The sequence below is a fragment of the Rhinopithecus bieti genome, unplaced genomic scaffold, assembly GCF_001698545.2.
Source record: "Rhinopithecus bieti isolate Rb0 unplaced genomic scaffold, ASM169854v2 scaffold_32008, whole genome shotgun sequence".
Lineage (NCBI taxonomy): Eukaryota > Metazoa > Chordata > Mammalia > Primates > Cercopithecidae > Rhinopithecus > Rhinopithecus bieti.
The window spans coordinates 190,031-197,597 of NW_016814433.1; the positions used below are offsets into that span (position 1 = coordinate 190,031).

General features: G+C 46.6%; 1 long non-coding RNA gene across 2 annotated transcripts in view; it reads right to left on the bottom strand.

Moving 5' to 3' along the window:
- Positions 1–4,673: 4,673 nt before the first annotated feature.
- The window catches only part of LOC108514359 (uncharacterized), an 11,371-nt gene continuing 8,477 nt past the window's right edge, over positions 4,674–7,567 (bottom strand). For both annotated transcript variants that reach the window (XR_001881200.1, XR_001881199.1), the window contains 2 exons: positions 5,170–5,455; positions 4,674–4,838 (listed from right to left, as the gene is read on the bottom strand). This is a non-coding gene — a long non-coding RNA (uncharacterized LOC108514359). The remainder of the gene's footprint in view (positions 4,839–5,169; positions 5,456–7,567) is intronic.

Consider the following 7,567-nt stretch of genomic DNA (forward strand, 5'->3'; position numbering starts at 1 on the left):
AAAAAAAAAAAAAAAAAAAAAAAAAAAGTTTTGCTACAGTTAAAGCAGATAAATGCAATGTTGTTTACATTCACTTCACCTCTCTCAAACTGTATCTTGGCACCCATCACTCCCCAGGTAGGAACTGGGGACTGAGAGAAGTGATAGCCTGACGTCCAGGAAAGTGTTTTTTATAGTCTGGCCAGGGTTTCTGGTCACTAACACACACTTCATGCCTTCACAGTCTTGCTGACCAACAGAGTGGGCACAGGCAAATGGCATTTAACACAGTTGACAGAGCTGGTATTTTAGAAGCAGATTGAGATTTGGAACCTTGTAGAATATGGTGTTTGGCACCTATTTTAAAAAGCTTGTTTACCATGTAATTTCATCATCATTGCATGTGAGCTGTTGCTGTTTCTTTGACCTCCCCCATACAAGGAAGTACTCATGAGAGCACTGGCTGGGATATGAACAGGAGTCCCCATAAAGGAGAGACCTGGCCAGGTGCAGTGGTGCACACCTATAGTCCTGGCTGCTTGAGAGGCTGAGGCAGGAGGATCTCTTGAGCCCAGGAGGTTGAGTCCATCCTGGACAACATAGCAAGGCCCCATCTCTAAAAAAGAAAAGAGTGGCCTGGGCTCACATCACTGAACAGCAGTTTCAGTAGCCACCGCTGCTGCCACATCTGTCCTAGATCCCTCTCTGTTCTCCCTGCCCATGTGAATGTCACCTAACAGGCTCAGCAGTGGGGTATGTGACAGGACCAGTACTCCATGACTGGTCATTCCTCACCCTGACCATGGCACCCTTGCCCTGCCAAAGATTGTACTCCTGGCTGAACATTAGGTAGTATACTCCAGATAGAAACCTCACACAGAGGAGTGGATCAAACCTTCACCAACAACAGACCATTTATGGTGGAGACCACATTTTCAGATGTGACATGGCTCACAGCCTCATTTGTAAAGAGCACTTTTCAGTTCATGCACACCAGGATTCACAAGTGAGAGGACTTGAGGGCCAGGCATTTGTGAAGGCTTTCCAGGGTAACTACTCACTTCTGGCACTGGAGTACCTGAATAGTGAGAAGCTCAAAAGAGAATGTGGAAAGGCCTTCCTTTCTCCATCACCAGCGCACTCATGGCCGTGGAAAGGCCTTCCTTTCTCCATCACCAGAGCACTCATGGCACAGGGAAGCCATGAAAAGTTGAGTGGGAAGATGCTGCCACACAGCTCCAACATCAGATAATACCAGGCAGGCCATGATAGAAGCCCTTCAAGAGCAGTGGCTATGGGAAGACATGAAGACTTTTGCCCTCTTCAACCACCTAAGAACCCACACTGAAGAGAAATCTTTAAACACTTGGTATGAAGAAAGGCCCTCAAGAAGAAATCAAGCCTTATTTATAACCAAAAAGTTCACAGTAGAGAAAACCCCCGCATGTAAGGAATGTGGGATGGTCTTCGGTCACCTCTCCTGTGTGAGAAAGCAATATAAGGTTCCTGTGGGGAAAAGGCATACAAGTGCAGTGAAAATGGGAAAGCCTTCAGCTGTAGACACCCCCTTTAAAGAAAAATCACCAGAGAATTTATGACAGAGTTATGGGCAACAAATGTGGGAAAGTCGCAGCTCCCAGAATCTTAGGCAGCACTGTATTACTGCTATTGCAGAAACCATCTGTATTAATTACCTATTGCTGTGTAACAAATTACTCAAAACCTAGTGGCTTAAAACAATAGTTGTTATCTCACAGTCTCTATAGGTCAGGAACTTTGGTGCAGCTAGCTGACTCCTCTTCAGGGTTTCTCACAAGGCTAGCATCAAGATGTCAGCTGGGGGTGTGGTCATCTGAAGGCTTGCCTGGGGAAGGCAAGCAAACTCACGTAATTGGCAGCATTCAGTTTTTTTGTGGGCTGCTGGACTGAGGGCCTGTCTGTTGGTCTGAGACCTCCTCCAGTTCTCTGCCACATGGGCCTCTCCAAAATGGCAGCTTGTAGATCAAAGCTTGTAAGCTGATAATGCAATGGAGAATACCAACAAGTCAGTCATTTGTAATCTAATAACGGAAGTGAGATCCCATCATCTTTGCTATGTTTTATTTGTTAGAAGCAAGTCACCTGGTCCAGCCCACAGTCAAGGGGAGAGGATTACACAAAAGCATGAATACCAGAGGGCAGAGATCACTGGAAGCCATGTCAAAAACTGCCTACCACACTGTCTTATCTCTGCCACCTGGCAAGATCTCATGATATGTGTCAGTCACCCTCACTGTGCTAAGGGAAGGCAGCCTACCTTTTCCATTCTCTAAAGAGAACTACATATAGTCTGAGCCCTTTGAGTACCCTCATTTTCTTTCCCACTGATGGCTTTAGATTTTGGTATGACACAGTTCTTGCTAAGAGTTGAGCTGGTGTCTTCTGGAGCTTTCCAGAAAAGGTTTCTTGCCTGGGCATGGTGGCTCACGCCTATAATCCCAGCACTTTGGGAGGCCAGGCAGGCAGATCATGAGGTCAGGAGATTGAGACCATTCTGGCTAACATGGTGAAACCCCGTCTCTACTAAAAATACAAAAAATTAGCTGGGCATGGTGGCGGGTGCCTGTAGTCCCAGCTACTTGGGAGGCTGAGCAGGAGACTGGTGTGAACCTGGGAGGCGGGATGTGCAGTGAGCCGAGATTGAGCCACTGCACTCCAGCCTGGGTGACAGAGTGAGACTCTGTCTCAAAAAAAAAAAAAAAAAAAAAAAAGAAAATGTTTCTCTTTGTGGACACATTGTTTGCATCTACAGGTGACACTTGGGAATGATTTGTTTAGTCTCAATCACCCAGTCCTGGATCTGCCTGTCTCTCACTGAGATAATAAAGGCCTTAATGTTTAGCCACTTGCATCAGAGGTGGTGAGGTGAGTTGAAACAAGTCATCCTAATAAAAAGAACAGCTTTTGTAGGGGGCACTGAGTGTCTCAAACAGCCGCATGGGCAGGAAGAACGCTCAGTCCAGTTTTGGTTGAATTTGCCTTGTTGCCCTAAGGCCTCCTATGAAAAAACTGACAGGCTCGGACTGAATCTTGTGCTTTGGACACCAAGGGTCACCTGTGAGCCCAGAGCTGGCTCTGAAGAATGGGGTAGTTTCTTTGAGAACCTCCACAGCAAAAATTTGGTCCTCTGTTCCCAGTGCATGTCCTACTTTACTAGCTATGTCTCCCAGTACCTGCCCATGGCTCATGACTCATGAAATATAGAACTCGGTAGGCAGGTATAACTGGTTCAGACCTGCCACGGCTCTGTGGAAACTATCATTGGTACAAAAACTCTAGGTGTGCAGAAGACTGTGGTAGACAAGAGGGGACATGTCTGTTGTAAAGGCGCATCAGAAACTTCCAATGACTATAAAGCCAAGTGAGATAAGGGTGTATAGAACTTCTCAGGACATGCAGACCTATGTGTCACTCATAACTGAAATTCAAGTAAATGTTTTGTGGATTTCCTGTAGACTCCCTGGGCTGTTCATCTCATGGCCATCCCTGCACAGGTAGGAACCTCCAGACAGAGAAGACAGAAACCACGGTCTGGAGGGGCTTACGTGAGTAGCCAGGGTTTCTTGAGACTCACATGGCCGTGGCCTTCATCATTCCACTTCTGGTGGCCACCAAGCAGGTCTGTCCCTCTTAAGGGGTGGGGAAACAATATGGTGGAGTCAGTACAGATTTCCCATATCTCCTGCTTTTCCAAGAAGAGCCAAATATTCAGATTTTTATGTGGCATGTGATTTTATAAATGTTGAAAATCATTTCCAAAAACATTTCAATGCAAACTCAGTTCACCAAAACTATAGGTTGGCTTTAGATATTTCCCTGGGTCCTCCTGAGGCCTAGAGGAAAAAAGACCAGAAATCCTCTGACATGAGAATCTTTGGCCTGTGGTGTCCATCCATACTGTATGATGGATCAGAGGCCACTGCAGCTGCCATCTCTCCCAGAAGCCCCTGAGGGGATGGACAATGATAACCACATTGTGAGCAGAAGCCACAACAGTTTTGCAGTTAGCAGAGTTTACAGCAGGGCTTCTCAAATACTCCCCAGCACAGTGAGGTGTCTGGGGGATCCCTACCCTGCTCGGGCCTTCCTTCCTGAGTGTAATGTCTCCAATACAGAAGACGCATGTGGGATCAGAATTAAAGGTCAGCTGAGCCACATGGGGCTCAGGCTTCTAAGCTAATAAAGTTAGGGTAGACACATCATCAGAGCTCAGTCCTCTGTGTGAGTGGCCAGGATTAGATCTGATAAGATGGTGCTGGGCATGATGGTGGCATGCATGTTCCCAGCTACTTGGGAGACTGAGGCAGGAGGATCACTGGATCCCAGGAATTCAAGACTGCAGTGAGCTATGTTTGCACCACTGCACTCCAGCCTGAGTAACAGAATGAGACCTTGTTTCTAAACAGGAAAAAAGTCCGGGCGCGGTAGCTCACGTCTGTAATCCCAGCACTTTGGGAGGCCGACACGGGTGGATCACCTGAGGTTGGGAGTTTGAGACCAGCCTAACATGGAGAAACCCTGTCTCTACTTAAAAAATAAATAAATAAATAAAAGCCAGGCATTGTGGCACATGCCTGTAATCCCAGCTACTCAGGAGGCAGGAGAATTGCTTGAGCCTGGGAGGTGGAGGTTGTGGTGAGCTGAGATCGCGCCATTGCACTCTAGCCTGGGCAACAAGAGTGAAACTCTGTCTCAAAAAAAAATAAAAAATAAAAATAAAAAAGGGAAAAAAACGTTCCTAAAACATGAGTAGAGTCCTACATGTTTCTACTGAACCTGCCTTCTGATCTCCGACTGGGTCTCAGTATACAGCAGCCAACCTGTTAGGGGAAGAGAGAGAGAGATGTTTGCCAATGATGCCAGAGTGTTCCAGGCAAAGTCCTAATGGCTCTGACCTTTGAGCTGCCCAGGTTACCAGCTTTTGTGGGATTCAGTGGTTCCATTGCTTTCAGACTATGCTCAACCCAAAAGGTAGTTGCCTTCAGCCCCTTGATGCAGTGTACTGACTACCCTGTTATTGTACACTCCACTGTATGCAATGGTAGTTCTCTTCTGGAATCTACTGGGCAGTTCCATGCCCCTGGGCCTTTGCTTGTGCCCTCCCACATCAGGGACACCCTTGAAAGGCTTCTCAACCTCTCCCAATCATACCTCCAGATCAGCTGCAATCTCTCCTCCATGGTGGTGTCAGCATCTGTTGATTGCCTCATCTCCAACTCCCAAGCTTTGAGTGAACTATCTGGAACATGAGGGCTGTGAAATCTGAAGAGTAGCAGATTAAGGCCAAGGGTGCCAAAACACTCAGTAACCTTCTCTGGCTTGGCTCAACTTGGACTCCTACTGCTAATAAATTATGTGATCTGGGGCACAGACTCCCAAGTTTCAGTTGTCTCTTCTATAAATCCATGAAATCTGTCTTGTAGTGTCACCAGAATTTCTGTCAACACAGAAAGCTCTCCATCAATATGAAGCCCTTTACACCTACAGTGGGAATCACTACATTCCCCTTAGGCCACACCCACTAACCAGAGCTTCAGCCATTATACCCGGATGGCAGACAATGTTGTCCTACCACACCATCCTCTCACCTTGGACCCCAATTTTGACATTTCCAGACTTGCCTCTTGTGAAACCCAGATCCTCTAACCCCAGCCCCAGCCTGCTTTTGGCACTCAGAGAAGTCAGCCAACCTTCGATTGTGTGATGGGTGAGGCATGGCCTGACAACCAATGACTCAGAGCTACCAGTCTCTGGCCTCTCCAAAATGCCAAGAACTCATCTGCAGACCTTGTAACCCTCAAGGAATCACTATTCCCTCAATGGGTATGAAAATAGACACCACTGTGATTTAAGAAGGTGATCCCAGAAAGGAGCACAAGTGAAAATTTATAACCAAGACATTTCAACATGAGAGGGTGGAAATCTAGAGGTAGGGAGAGGTGAGTAAACAGTGGAAACATTAGACCCAGTTCACCTGCCTTGAAATCCCAGCTCTCTTTCTTACTAAATCCTACCTACCATGTGACCTTTGCGTTAGGCTGTTTTTGTGTTACTATAAAGAAATATCTCAGGCTGGGCACAGTGGCTCACGCCTGTAATCCCAGCACTTTGGGAGGCTGAGGCAGGCAGATCACCTGAGGTTGGGAGTTCGAGACCAGCCTGGCCAACATGGTGAAACCGCGTCTCTACTAAAAATACAAAAACTTAGCCAGGCATGGTGGCGGCGATTGTAATCCTAGTTACTCGGGAGGCTGAGGCAGGAGAAATGCTTGAACCCGGGAGGCAGAGGTTGCAGTGAGCTGAGATCACGGCATTGCACTCCAGCCTGGGCCACAAGAGCAAAATTCTGTCTCAAAAAATAAATAAAAATAAAAGAAAGAAAGAAAAGAAATATCTAAGTCTAGATAGTTTATAAAGAAAAGAGGTTTGGTCAGGCACGATGGCTCACGCCTGTAATCCCAGCACTTCGGTAGGCAAAGGCAGGAGGATCACCTGAGCCCAGCAGTTTAAGACCAGCCTGGGCAACAAAGCAAGACCCCCCCCCTTTTTTTTTTTTTTTTTTTTTGAGACAGAGTCTTGCTCTGTCACCCAGGCTGGAGTGAAATGGCTCCATCTTGGCTCACTGCAAGCTCCGCTTCCTGGGTTCAAGCAACTCCCCTGCCTCAGCCTCCTGAGTAGCTGGAACTACAGGCACACGCCACCATGCCCGGCTAATTTTTTTGCAGTTTTAGTAAAGATAGGGTTTCGCCACGTTGGCCATGCTGGCCTGAAACTCCTGATCTCATGATCCACCTGCCTTGGCCTCCCAAAGTGGTGGGATTATAGCCATGAGCCACAGTGCCTGGCCAAATTGTTTCTAACTTTTGACTATCTCAAATGAAGCCGCTATAAACATTCGTATACAAGTCCTTGTGTGAATGTATCCTTTGAACTATCTTGGGTAGATACCTAGAAGTGGAATTTTGGGGGTATATGGTAGGTGTATGTTTAATTGTTTTGTTTTTTGTTTTGAGACGGGGTCTGGCTATGTTGCCCAGGCTGGACTTGAGCTCCTGGGCTCAAGAGATCCTCCCGCCCAATGTAGCTGGGACTACCGGTGCACTCCACCATACCCAGCTTTTATGTTATGTTTAACATTTTAAGAACTGTCAAACTGTTTTCAAAAAAAATTACGACACTTATATTAGAACTCACTGAGAGTTCTAGTTGCTCCACATTCTTGCCATATCTTTGTATGTTTGTCTTTTTCATTTTAATAATTCTAATAAATGTGTAGTGGTATCTCATCATAGTTTAAATTTGCATTTCCTGAATGACTAGTGATATTGAACTTTTCAAGTGTTTATTTGATAACCATATATCTTCTTTCAAAGAATGTTTGTTCAGATCTTTTGCCCATTTTTTTTTTTTTTTGAGACGGAGTCTCGCTCTGCCACCCAGGCTGGAGTGCGGTGGCGCGATCTCGGCTCACTGCACGCTCTGCCTCCCGGGTTCATGCCTTTCCCCTGCCTCGGCTCCCGGAGTAGCTGGGACTACAGGCGCCCGCCAC